The sequence below is a fragment of the Urtica dioica genome, chromosome 12, assembly GCF_054948205.1.
Source record: "Urtica dioica subsp. dioica isolate 48M chromosome 12, U.dioica_male_clone48M_v1_H2, whole genome shotgun sequence".
Lineage (NCBI taxonomy): Eukaryota > Viridiplantae > Streptophyta > Magnoliopsida > Rosales > Urticaceae > Urtica > Urtica dioica.
The window spans coordinates 11,455,414-11,464,544 of record NC_142767.1 but is presented as its reverse complement, the minus strand read 5'-3'; the positions used below and the strand labels follow the sequence as shown (position 1 = coordinate 11,464,544).

The 9,131-nt window shown below is 44.5% G+C and overlaps 1 long non-coding RNA gene across 2 annotated transcripts; it reads left to right on the top strand.

Annotated features, from left to right (window-relative positions):
• Window positions 1–1,363: 1,363 nt before the first annotated feature.
• LOC149379120 (uncharacterized) lies at window positions 1,364–4,376 on the top strand. Of its 2 annotated transcripts, XR_016294220.1 has the most exons (4): window positions 1,364–1,759; window positions 2,362–2,461; window positions 2,837–2,932; window positions 4,012–4,376. It is a non-coding gene; the product is annotated as an uncharacterized LOC149379120 (long non-coding RNA). The 2 variants fall into 2 exon arrangements; XR_016294219.1 differs by lacking the exon at window positions 4,012–4,376 and having other exon boundaries at window positions 2,837–3,724.
• The last annotated feature ends 4,755 nt before the right edge of the window (window positions 4,377–9,131 follow it).

Here is a 9,131-nt window from a genome sequence, read left to right as displayed (position 1 = left end):
GCCCCAACCCAAGAGGTATAAACCTGCTTATCCTTAAGAGATATCATCCCCGACCACAAGCGGTTAAGGCTGTCGCGCTACTTGGAGAAAGTTTCACCTAAACTTGAAGAAGATCGAGTAGGATTTGGTCACGAGAAAAACAAAGTCATAATTCCAAGAGGTCCCTGTAAAAACTATGATGAGAAGCGCAACAACCTAAAATCCCGAGAAGCTTGAGTTAGTCATAAAGTAGGCAAAGCCCTTAGCCCAAAAGGTACCAGCGAGCTTAGATGAAAGAGTGACTAACTTGAGCTACAAGAGGTTCAGGTTGCTGAACTGCTCAAAGTATACTTCGCCGGACGCAAGGAAAGTTGGGCCAAAGTCGAGTTTAGTCATTCTCCCTAACTACATGCAACCCATGTCATATCAAGTCCAACGATTCAGGAAAAGCTCAAAGTCAAATTCCTCGCGATCAAGACGAGCAAGCCAAAAATCTTAAACTCAGATCTTTCACGATCCGTACGAGTACGGCTCCAAAAAGCTTAGAGTAAGACCCCTCGCGGTCCTGACGAACACACACCAAGGCCGTCGACGAACAAGACATAACAAGATGTGAGACCCGACTTTTGTACACGTCAGCTTCTGTAAAAATTTCCTCTTATTAATAAATAAAGGAAATTTTCTTCTCTCTCCGTGTTGAATGAGTAATTAATTTCACAATCTCTCTCGTTTCAGTTTATTAGAGATGTTCTCTCTATATTTTCTCGTTCCACGTTCTAAGTGAAATTTTTGAATTTCGGAAGAAATTCATAGTAAATTTGGATAAATCAATAAGAAAAAAGGATTTTTGAAAGCACTTGAATGTTGGAATAAATTTAAGTGCTTGAGAACGAAGGAAATAATATTTGAGGGTGATGAAATTTCGGAATAAAGATATTCGAGTAAACCGGATATTATTTTCTGAATAAAATTACTCGGAATGCACTCGGAGATTAAAAATCTCAAGAGTGAAAATAAATTCTGAAATCCCTTAAATATATTCAAGGTAACGAGAATTAATGAGAATTTTCTCGGTTATTTTTCGAGATTATTTTCAATTAATTAAGGACAAGATTGTGAGATTTTATTTTGGAAGGACTTATGTGCAAGGATTTGGAGGACGAAATTGAAAAAAAAAGAGGAAAATGGGGTTGTTTTAAGAGAGGTGTGTCAATATTTGAGTGGGCCATCTGTGCACGCGTGGCATAGCGTGAGAGTGCCACCTAGCCTCTTAAGCCACTCACCCTCTCTCTTTTTCGGCCACATCACCCCTCACTCTCTCTCTTTCTTTCTTCTTCTTCTCTTTTCTTCTTCGCTTCTTCTTCTCCCTCGCGTGTCTCTCAGCCGAACCAGACGGAAAAAAAAAGGAAAAAAACAAACAAACAAAACTCGGCCACTCCTCTACTCATCACCGAGCCATCATCACCGCCACCCCCTCCAACTCTTAATCTTCTCCTTCCTTTCTTCCTCTTCGCGCGCCACCCAGGACCAAGCTCCACGCGCACGCTCCGGCCCGAGGAAGAACAGCGCCGCCGAGTCACGTCGCCACCGTCACCGTCTCTCGCCCTTTCCCTTTCTCTCTCTCTCTCTTGCCTTCGCGCGTCACGTGGTGCCGAGCCATCGCGCGCGCCTCGACCGAGCGAAGCGACGCCGCCGCGAGCTCGCCGTGACCACCGCCTGAGGAAGAGACGCCGGGAACGAGAGTTACAGCGACGAGGACTCCGGATTCGCAAGAATTTCGGTAAGAAAAGCTAAACCCGAATTGATTTTTGAGATTTAGGGTTTTTGAAATTGAAAATTTGGGGTTTTTCGATTTCAATGAGGATTTTCGTGAAATTGATTGGTTTCATACGTTAATTGGACTCGGTCGTTGATGTATATGACCTGAATTTGAAGTTTTGAATTCGGATTTATGGGTTTGTTGATTTTGGCCGAAAATTAGATGAACTGGGGTTTGAAATTTGGGGCTTTTTGATTCTGCGGATTATTTGATGTTTCTGTGATATGTAGAGCTCGTTAATTGATTTGGATTTTGAGGAAAAATGGTTGTGAATTCTGGATACTTGATTTTTGTTGTTGTTGTGGCCGTGTATGTGTTTGGATATGATTTGGATAGTTGGATTTTATGTTGTTATGAGACTGTGATGATATGTATGAGCTGCTGAGTTTTCCGGTTCGTTGAGAACGGTTTTTGGTTAGTGTGGATTCGACTTGGTTTGGTTCGGGTTTGAGTCAATGTGGATTTTGTGACAAGTTATTTGGTTTGTTGACAAGTTTGGGAATTTGGTACGAGTTTGAAAGTGTGAAATTGACTCGTTATTGGATTCAATGACTTGGTTACAGATCTAGACGGACGAACGGAAACTGGACGAGGCGGAGGCGACGAAGCCGGTTTTGAAGATTCTAAGAAAAAGAGTTATCGTAGTTAAAGCTCGATTAACTCGTGAGTCTTTTAATCGCGTCTCGCGTTTAAATACTCTGGGATTTGATTAATGTGATGTATTTCGCGTATTTAAATAAATAATTTATGTTTATTTATTTAATAACGTTTAAGAGTTTGATTTGATTCGCTTTGGAATTCTCGGTTACTTTTTATTCGGATCAATTTATTTGAGACTCATAAGCATGTTGTTGGATTTTATTTCGTATTGTTCTCGATACGAAAATACGCGAGTCTTGAATAAGTTTGACTTCCGAAAAACCGGAGAATAATGAATTAAATTCTCGAATTTCGAACCGACTCGAATCTAATCCCGGCAACGACCATTATCTTTTCAAGTGGTTCGATAACTAACGAAGTTTCAACTTCGGATTCTAGTTCTCTCGACGCTCCAGGACGTGCTAAAGGTCTCGGGAGGCGTGTAAAGCAAAGTGTCCTCCGGAATTCATCGAGTTCTCCGACGAACTATTCCGGGTAAGTGGGATTTAAGTTTGAGGCGCCAAAAAGGGGAATGGTGCCTAGTAGAATAATTGTTTATGTTTCTTCGTTTAATCCTAAAACAAAGAGAAACCCTCAGTTAGACAAGATGACTGAATAAGGCTTCGGCCACTAACTAATAAGATAATAAAATGATAGGATTAAACGGTTAGCGGGTTAAGAACCTTGAAGCCTTTAAAACTATGTTGAGCTTCTGTTATAGGTTTTACCCCTTCGTCCTGATGAGAGGACAACAGGAGGAGGAAAGACGGTGTCCTCCGGATTCAATCCCGAGAGGAACTGTTCTAGGAGAAGGTCCAGCCTCACAGCTGTCGACAACTCCTTCTAAAATATTTAAAGAGCCATACAGTGAAATTAATAATGTTAATGACGGGCTTTATCCCGATAAGATCTCCTCCTGTAATAAGATAGACAGGTAGGCTGTAGAAAGCTCCTGTAAAACATAACGAACTCTTGTCGGCAATGTAGCGAGTGGCATTCCCGAAGGCCCTTTAATGGGAAGTCGATGGGTGGCTTCAGGTAAGTCGATGGGTGGCTTACCTGTCCTGAAGGAAATATGAACCCTGGATCGATCAGGGATTGGTGAGGGTTTGATTCCCTCTACCAAACGCGCGCTAAGGCCCTCCTACATGTGCTAGTGGATCCCAGACGTTAAAACTTCGGCCTTCTGAGGACTAGGCTCAAGTTCTCAGAATGGTTTACTCATCTCTCATGAACGGCTGCGGACTGAAGTGTTGATTGGCCAGTCCACTGATGTAAGGCGCCGGTATGAGCGAGATGGATGAGTTTCTAAGAAGACGGTTGTTAGCCGGATTCCTATATGATTATGTGTTTGATTGTTTTAGAACGAGGTTCTAAAACTGAATATGTCTCTGTTGATTGAATGAGATTGTTGTCATCGTGATTGAATAATGGAACTTCTTTTTCCTTCTGAATCTATCACCTGCTGTCATCTGCATTTTATCATTCGCCCCCATGCATCTCATGTAGTGCTAGGTTAGATATCCTGCTTACTGAGTCGGTGTGACTCACCCCTTAAATCCCTCTCCTTGTAGATAAAGGAAAAGCTCAGGCGAAGCAGGAGTGCTAGCCAAGGTAGATCTCATGACGACCCGTGGCATAGGAAATGTCTTTTTGGGAAATGGGTATCTGGTTTTTGAAAACCGAGCTTGTATGCTCGTGAAAGTTTTATATAGCTTTTGAAAGAACTTTTATTATATCATAACGTTTAGATAATCGGCCCGAACCTCTTTTTACGTTTTGAAACTCGGTTAGCACGATTATGGGCCTGTGCTTATGGATAGCAAGCTAGGGTAGTCCGCATTTTTGTAACTCTTCTAAAAGCGAAAAATTTTACCAGTTTTTAGCGGACTAGCTCTAGGAACCCTTGTTATTCCTTATATGTAAATTAATTTTATTTCCGCTGTTTGTTTAATAGACGTTTTGTAAATGACGTTTGAAAATGTTTTTTGTTCATTTCGTTTGAAAATATAAATGATTATGAAAATGTTACAAGAAAGGTCGCGATCCGAGGGCGACGGGTGTCCTGCGGGTCGTGACAGAGTTTTTGGTATCAGAGCCACAGGTTTAGTCGTTTCTGTAGACTGTGAGATCTATTAGTTGACTGAGCATCTTGTTTACGGTCTGAGTGTCTACATGTGTGACTTTTTTTTATGGTTACTAGGAGTATGAGGGTATCAATGTGTCGGTGTGCTGTGTTTCCTGTTTGGATTCGCTGAAGAATATGTATGATATCTTGAGCTTTCTGGCGTCGTTCAGTTTCTGACCTGGCTATGGTTATGTGATTCCTTTAGAATCTGGAAGTAATGGCGGAAGAAGGGGAGAGTCTTGACGCTCGTATCGCAAGGATGGAGCAATCGTTGGAACGACAGGCTAGAGAAGCGCAGCAAAGGAATGAGCAAACGGAGAGACAGAACCGTTTGATGGCATTGCTGCTTGAGCGAATGGATCAGCAGGTTCAACTGGATCCTCCTCTAGCTGCCGAAAACCAACCTCAAGAACCTCTTCCAGCCTTACCGGTAGTGAGAGCGGAAGAGCTGAACTACCGTATTCCTGATGTAGCCCCTGTTATAGGAGAGCCAGTGTACGAACGATTCCGGAAGCAGAAGCCACCAGTGTTCGAAGGAGGTCCAGACCCTGTAGCGGCTGAGAATTGGATCAAGAAGATCCAACAGATCGTTAGCTACATGCAGTTGTCCGACGCGGAGCGCGTAGCTTGCGCGATCTACCAGATGACCTCTGAGGCTCGAAGCTGGTGGGAGGTAACTGTCATGTCAGAGGATGTAACGACTATGACATGGGTACACTTCATCAACCTCTTTCATGAGAAATACCTGAGCGAGGCAAGCACATCCGGCAAGATTCGAGAGTTCATGAATCTGCGTCAAGGGAAGATGCCAGTAGCGGAATACGTTGCGAAGTTCGACGAGCTGGCAAAGTTTTCTCCGTCCGTGGTTCCGACCGATCAAGCACGGAAGACGAAGTTTATGCATGGTTTGAACGTTGGAATCGTGAAGCTGGTAGAGAGCGGAGACACTGGGCCAAGAACCTACGCTAGTGCGGTTCAAAGGGCGTTGAGGATCGACGCTTGGCATGGAGACGTGGCAGTTTCTGCTCCAACTCCTCTTACTATAGTGCCGCCACCACAAGCTGGTTCGAATACAGGGAATCAGTTCAAGAGGAATCGTTTCCAGCAGCAGTCAGGACGCCGTAATCCGACGAACCATGGAAATCAGCCTCAACAGAGGAATCAGTCGGGAGGCGTAAACTCATATGGAAAAGGTAAGCGCTTCCAGAAAGGTGACCAGAACGTCGATAACAAGCGCGCCAGACCTGACAATCAGAACATCCCTCAATGTACGAAGTGTGGGAACCGACATCCAGGCGAGTGCCGAGCCAATAATGTTACTTGTTACAATTGTGGCCAAGTGGGACATTATTCCAGGACCTGTCCAAACCCGAGACAAGGAGATGTACCAGCCAAGGCCCCACCGAAAGCCAATGCTCGAGTGTTCACTATTCGTGAAGATGATGTGCGTGCAGGAACGTCTACTGCAGTTACAGGTCAGCTTTCTGTGGGAAATCTTTCAGCTTATGTACTCATGGATTCAGGTGCTACGCATTCATTTATTGCATCTAAAGTAGCTGAAAAGTTAGAAAGTGAAAAGTTGAATTTTTCCTACCCGTTCATAACTGTTAGCCCGGCAGGAGATCTGTTCGAATCTAAGTTATGGTTCAAGAACGTACCAATTCACGTTCAAGGTAGAGAGCTGATGGCTCATCTGATTGAACTTGAAATGGTTGACTATGATGTTATACTCGGGATGGATTGGTTAAGCAAACATCACGCCGTGATTAACTGCAATAAGAAGGAGGTTAAGTTTCAAGCTCTTGGAAGTGAATCGTTCTACTTTCATGGATCATCTCGGAAACCAGCCCTTCCAACGGTGTCAGCAATGAGAGCCTTGAAAATGCTACAGAGTGGATGTGCTGGATTCCTGGCAAGCGTAAGAGATGTATCGAAGGAACAGAAGGTAGAGCCGAAGGATATTCCAGTCGTAAAGGAGTTTCTAGAAGTATTTCCTGAAGATCTACCTGGATTACCACCTGATCGGGAGATCGAATTCTGCATAGAATTGATTCCTGGAACTGCACCGATATCGAAGACCCCATACCGGATGGCTCCAGCAGAGTTGAAAGAGCTTAAGACGCAGTTACAGGAGTTGTTGGATAAAGGTTTCATCCGTCCAAGTCATTCACCGTGGGGAGCCCCGGTGTTATTCGTGAAGAAAGCGGATGGTTCTCTAAGATTATGCATCGACTACCGAGGATTGAATCAGGTGACTATCAAGAATAGGTATCCGCTTCCTCGTATCGACGATTTGTTTGATCAATTAGCAGGAGCGCAAATCTTCTCAAAGATCGATCTACGTTCGGGCTATCATCAGCTTAAGGTCCGAGGTGAAGACATTCCGAAGACAGCGTTCCGAACGCGATATGGGCATTATGAGTTCTTAGTCATGTCCTTTGGATTGACGAATGCTCCTGCAGCATTTATGGATTTAATGAACCGAGTGTTTGAGGCGTTCTTGGATAAGTTCGTGATCGTTTTCATAGACGATATCCTCATATACTCGAAGACCCAGGAGGATCATGAGCAGCATTTAAGAATCGTTCTAGAGAAACTCCGAGAAAAACAGCTCTATGCCAAGTTCTCGAAGTGTGAATTTTGGCTTGACAAGGTAATCTTCTTGGGTCATGTCATTTCAAAGGAAGGAGTTATGGTCGACCCAGTGAAGATTCAAGCAGTTAAGGACTGGAATAGGCCGAAAACAGTAACGGAGATCCGAAGTTTTCTAGGCTTAGCTGGCTATTATAGGAAATTCGTGGAAGGATTTTCTAAGTTGGCCATGCCTCTGACGCAATTGACGCGAAAAGGAACCAAGTTTGAATGGACAGACAAGTGTGAAAGCAGTTTTCAGGAGCTAAAGAAGCGCCTAACGATAGCTCCAATCCTTGCAATTCCACAAGGAACTGAAGGTTTTGCAATTTATTGTGACGCATCGAAACAAGGCCTAGGAGCAGTGCTGATGCAACGGGGCAAGGTGATCGCCTACGCATCTCGACAGCTCAAGGACTACGAGACAAGGTATCCAACGCATGATATGGAGCTCGCAGCTGTGGTTTTTGCACTCAAACTTTGGAGGCATTATTTGTATGGAGTACACTGCGACATTTACACGGACCATAAGACCCTCAAATACCTCTTTACTCAGAAAGAGTTGAATATGAGGCAGGGACGTTGGATGGAATTGTTGAATGATTACGACTTTGAGCTTCATTATCACCCTGGAAAGGCGAATAAGGTAGCTGATGCCCTTAGTCGAAAGATCGCCGCAGTAGCTGCGAATCTAGTTGGACAGTCTCCTCAGCTCAAGTCAGAGATAGAAAGGTTGGAGATGCAGCTGATCACTGGGAGATTAGCAGCTCTTAATGTGCGACCAACCCTTCTTGAGCAGATAAAGGAGGGACAATACGCGGATGATTTCTTGCTGGGGAAGATGTTTGATGCCCAAGGGAATCAAGAAGGTGAATTCAAGCTCGACGATCGGGAAATGTTGAGATGTAACGGTAAGGTCTGTGTGCCTGCTGATGATGATCTCCGACGCCAATTGCTGCAGGAAGCTCATGGGACTCCATATTCGATCCATCCAGGTGCGACGAAAATGTATCAAGATCTTAAGAAGATCTATTGGTGGCCGGGTATGAAGAGAGATGTGGTGACGTTCGTCCAAAAGTGTCTTACATGTCAGCAGGTTAAGGCTGAGCATCAGAAACCCGCAGGGATGTTGCAACCCTTGGAAGTTCCACAGTGGAAGTGGGATCAAATCACGATGGATTTCGTGTCGGGTTTACCCAGGACTACGACAGGGTATGACGCAGTCTGGGTGATTGTAGACAGGTTGACGAAGTCGGCCCACTTTCTTCCCATAAGGACCACTTATTCAATTGATAGATTAGCTGAGCTATTTATCAAGGAGATAGTGCGCCTGCATGGAGTTCCTTTGTCGATCGTTTCAGATCGAGATACTCGATTCACATCGAGGTTTTGGCAACGTCTCCACGATGGCATGGGATCAAGATTGAAGTTCAGTACAGCCTTCCACCCTCAGACTGATGGGCAGAGTGAGCGCACCATTCAGATTCTGGAAGATATGCTCCGAGCCAGCGTGTTAGATTTTCAGGGCTCGTGGAGCCGTTACCTTCCTTTGATAGAATTTGCGTATAACAATAGTTATCAAGCGACTATTGGAATGGCGCCATATGAAGCACTCTATGGAAGGAAATGTCGATCCCCTGTCCACTGGGACGAAGTCGGAGAGAACAAGCTCGTAGGGCCAGAGATGCTAGAGCAAACCACGGAAGCAATCAAGAAGATCCGAGCGAGGATGAAGGCTTCTCAGAATCGTCAGAAGAGCTATGCAGATAAACGGAGACGACCACTTGAGTTTCAGGTCGGAGACAAAGTGTTTCTGAAAGTTTCACCAATGCGCGGGGTAATGAGATTCGGCAAGAAGGGTAAGCTGAGCCCCAGGTATACAGGACCTTTTGAGATCCTGGAGCGCGTTGGAGTGGTAGCTTATCGTTTAGCTTT